The sequence below is a fragment of the Bison bison genome, unplaced genomic scaffold, assembly GCF_000754665.1.
Source record: "Bison bison bison isolate TAMUID 2011002044 unplaced genomic scaffold, Bison_UMD1.0 scf7180017864353, whole genome shotgun sequence".
Lineage (NCBI taxonomy): Eukaryota > Metazoa > Chordata > Mammalia > Artiodactyla > Bovidae > Bison > Bison bison.
In genome coordinates this window covers 5540683-5545456 of record NW_011494925.1, presented here as the reverse complement: position 1 = coordinate 5545456, position 4774 = coordinate 5540683, and positions in this window count along the sequence as shown.

Here is a 4774-nt window from a genome sequence, read left to right as displayed (position 1 = left end):
GGTGTGAATGAACAGAGCTCTACTCTGTGTGCAGGACTCTGTCTGGATCAGACATCACATCCTGAACCTTGGTTTTATTAACATCCTGTATTGTTACTAATTGAATGACATTCAACTGTTTTACAAGAATCAAGTTCATTGCATTGCTGTTGCTGAACTCTTTATTTTGGAAATTCCTTCTGCTTATTTAGGGCTTCTCTCATAGCTCAGTTGGTGAAAAATCCGCTTACAGTACAGGAGACCCTGGTTCGATTCCTGAGTCAGGAAGATCCCCTTGGAGAAGGGATAGGCTACCCACTCCAGTATTCTTGGGCTTCCCTTGTGGCTCAGCTGGTAAAGAATCCGCCTGCAATGCAGGAGATCTGGGTTTGATCCCTGGGTTGGGAAGATCCCCTGGAGAAGGGAACAGTTACCCTCTCCAGTATTCTGGCCTGGAGAATTCCATGGACTGCATAGTCAATGGGGCTGCAAAGAGTCAGACATGAGTGAGTGACTTTCACTTTCTGTTTACTTTAGGGGAAAACATATTTTTCAATCAGTGACACTTTTCCATCTGTCAGCCCGGTTCCAACATCCAATTCTGACAACTTGCCATCAGGTCTAAGTGACAGCAGGTGCTGCCCCGTGCAGAGGAGTGATCTTTGTTAGCTGCTGGGGCCACCTCGAGCCGGAGCACTGCCCAGACCACACTCGCCACTTCTCTCTGGTACTTGGATATTGACACCTGACAGTAATTTTACATTTTCAAGCTTGAGGAGGGGGATTTGGGAATGGACTCTTTTTTCCATCATAAGTAAAAACAAAAGTATTTTTACAAATCCTAAAGAAAAAGAGTGGACTTCCCAGGTGGCTCTGTAGTAAAGAACCCGCCTGCCAATGCAGGAGATACAAGAGACACAGGTTCCATTGCCTGGAGAATCCCCTGGATTGAGGGAGCCTGGTGGGTACAGTCCATGGGTTGCAAAGAGTTGGATACGACTGAGCAATTGAGCACAAGGAAAAGAGTTCTGTACTAGGTCATGCTTTATTTTTAGAAATGGTCATAGGGTGGGGCTATTTTGTTCTCAAAATAGATTTTTATAAAGAAATCCACTTCATAAGTTTGAAGACAAGAGTCAAACCCATTGTAAACTTTCAGGGCTTAAGGTCTCTCCACTTCCTATGAATTCATCACCGTGTCTTCCTTCCACCAAAGGTGTTTAAACAGTTCTTTCTCCTCCGACGGTCTCTGTACCTCTGGACAGCGAGTCATATGCTCATTTTAGTGGAGACCGTTTCTAATTAAACACATCCCTCTAAACATGCTGAGGGGCTTCAGGGAGGGGCTTTGTGCTTTTGTGAGCAGAGGGGCTGGTCTGACGTTACTAAGTAGCTGCCCATTACAATGAGAAGGCAATGGCAACCCACTCCAGTGTTCTTGCCTGGAGAATCCCAGGGACGGGGGAGCCTGGTGGGCTGCCGTCTATGGGGTCGCACAGAGTTGGACACGATTGAAGTGATTTAGCAGTAGCAGCAGCAGCCCATTACAATAATAGTGGTGAATAACATCACATTTTCTTTAAAAACACCACTCTTTCAGTAGTAAAAATGTTCTTGAGACATGCATCCAACTCCATATAAAAATGAAGCCTTTAAAGAAATCCACTATGCCTGCTTATATCCAAGTAAAAGTACTACATTTGATTTTAAAATTTCACCATCCATGATCTTCTGCCTAATCACCACAAACTATAATTAAATGTCATCAAATGTTCAAATAGTTTTGATAAAAATGTAGTAATGTGCATAATGCTTTAAAAGAACTCACTAGAGTTTAAAATAACTTCAAACAAGGATTCTTGGGTGGTCAGGATGGGACCGTGTTTCTGGTTGGCCTGCATCTCTCACTACAGTAAAGCAGCAGAATGCCTGTAAGCAAGAGTTGATCCCCTGGAAAGCAGGCATTTCGGATTCTAGAATACACGCGTCTTTGGGGATATTTGTAATCTGGATACTCACTGTGCTGAGTCCCTCAGTCGTGTCTGACTCTTTGTGACCCCATGGACTGTAGCCCGCCAGGCTCCTCTGTCCATGGGATTCTCCAGGCGAGAACACTTGAGTAGGTTGCATGTCCTCCTCCAGGGGATCTTCCCAACTCAGGGACTAACCCAAGTCTGTCGCATCTCCTTGCATCTTGCAGGGGGATTCTTTACTACTAGAGCACCCTGGGAAGGCCAAGGTACTCACATATGAGGCTAATGGCAAGACAAATAATAGAAACTCTTTCTTGATATATGAAATAAAGATTTCTGCTGTGTCTCTGAAAAGAGCTCAGATCAGAAGGCACCTGCCTGTCTCCCCAGGCCAGTTTCCTTCAGTGCAGTGACGTCCTGCCCTGTCCCCTCTGGCACCTGGTTCTGCCAGCTGCCTCCTCCTCTGGCTCCGGCTGACTCATTGGCTGTCATGTCTGCCATTCAGGCTCTCTCTGCTTCATAGGGCATCAAACACAGAAAGTGACCTTTCAGCCCCTCTGGTTACTGCCTATGTCTTCTCCTCCTCACTGGACTGAATCTCCTTGAACCTGTGGTCCACACTGGCCGTCAGCAAAGCCACGGGCTCTGCTGGCCTCCTCCTCAGCTCACCCCCCTGCGTACACTCTCAGCCCAGATCACGCTGCGTGGACCTCGCCTTGCGATTCCCCTGGAACTGCTTTGGTCAACCACTTGTGACTTGCTGTCCTGTGAGCTCCCTGTGGGACTCGTTTCTGCTCTTCCTGGACTCTGGGTGTCTGAGCGCTGACCCTCCCTCTCGAGCTCTGCCCCCCAGGGTTCAGGGTTGAGGCGGGGGGAGCTCCCCCTGCAGCCTCCTCCTCCTGGTCTGTAAGGAGGCCCCAGGCGCAGCACCCACTTCCTGCTGCCGCCAGCGTCCTGCAGGGAAGACCTGCACCAGCCTGGACGTCCCACCTCTCGGGACCGGGACTCAGGACGCCACAGTCCCAGCGAGCACGGCATCACTCTGTGTGCAGACGGTTTGGCCGGCCGGTCGGTGTCTTCCAGGAGTCTGCTTCCTGCACCAGGTGTGCTCTGCCCCATCTTTCCCAGGCGTGTCTCCCCAGGGAAGGGGTCAGACACTCTTTTGAGGGAAAAGCCCCTTCCTGGGGGAGGGGGTTGGGGGGTGTTTTGCAGCTTCATCTTTCTCTCCTCCTTTCTTTATACTGGACGAGTGACCCCACCAGTGCAGAATATTGAGATCAGATCTTAACATACTTAGGCGTTAGGTGTGAAAGCTTAAGTGAAAGTCGCTCAATCGTGTCCAACTCTTTGCGATCCCGTATATAGTCCATGGGATTCTCCAGGCCAGAATACTGGAGTGGGTTCCCTATCCCTTCTCCAGGGGATCTTCCTGACCCAGGAATCAAACCGGGGTCTCCTGCATTGCAGGCAGATTCATCAGGAAAGCCCTGCTCACAAAAAAACATGAGTCATCCGGCTTTGAGAAGGTTGCTGACTACATTGTTGGTTACAGGAGCGATAACAGGTTTTATGGGTCAGCAATTCTGAAGAGCAGGGGCTGGGGGGACTGAGGGGGACGCAGCACATGGGCTGCAGCCATCATGTTGACCAGTGTCTTCCTCCTGTGTGTCAGAAGCTCCCTGCCATGGGGTCACTGAGGAAGGGACGGCTGCCTCTCGTGATGGTAATGTACGTCTGGTCATTCTGGCTGGGAGGCACTGTCTGCAGCCAGAAACCAGAGAACATGGAGTAACTGGAAGAAGCAAGAAGAGGAGCTGACCCTTCAGCAGGGACAGCCTCGGTCCAGGGGCAGGTGACCCCCGACAGCTTGGGGGAGTGGCCTATGTCTCCATCAAGCTGCGCCGGGGCGTCTCGGGGCAGCTTCCTTGCGGTCCTGAGCTGTCTTCCTGGCCCTTCTGCAGAGCCTGTGCCCAGCCAGGCCCTTCCCAGGCTCTGGACTCGGCCGAGCCTGAGGGTCTTTTGTTCATCCTGCGGGGTTCCTCCCTCTGCTGTGTCTCAGCTCTGTCCGAGACTCTGTGTCTCATTCCTCTTGTTAAGCCTTTTGTCATGAATTGAAGAAGATTTTATCCATACAACAAATGGATGTATCCAATTTGGGAATGAAAAAGCTGAGTGGCAGTAGTGAGGTCTGGTGGAATTATTGATGAACAAAATTAAAATCCCAAATCATCATGATAAGTAAAACAACAGGACCAAATAAATGACATTAAGTGAAAACTCCACATTTAGATGAAACAAAAGATAGGAAAGACAGCCTGACGGTAAGTGTTTAACAACTGGTTCTGCAAAAATAAAAACAAAAACCCAACGTGTGGTGTTTGCCAGTTTCCCACTGTGGCCGGTTTCAGGCTACCAACGGGATGCCCACTGGCTCACAAATTCCTGAAAATCTCACAGTTGGCTCCCGGGCTGTGACGAGCGCCAGCTCCAGCCTGCTGCCCACCATTATCCTGTTTGTCCCAAAAGGTTGAGAAGCGCAGCATGTTTTGATTTGTCTTCATCTCCAGGAGTGCAGTACCAGGAGTTGGGGGTGGGGTGGGGAGGATAGGAGGGGCGTCCTTCAGCTCAGCCACTGGGATGGGGCTACCTTCCGAGGGCTGGGGTTGGGGGATTAAGTCATCATCCCACCCAGCTTTGGCAAGAGGAAAATCCCATCGGAGGTACTTTTTTCAAGGGAAGGCATTTTATTTAAAGAGAAGGAATATAAAACATAGGGCTTTCAGAGCCCTTGAAGGCAGCTGGGAGCAGTGGGCAGCACTAAG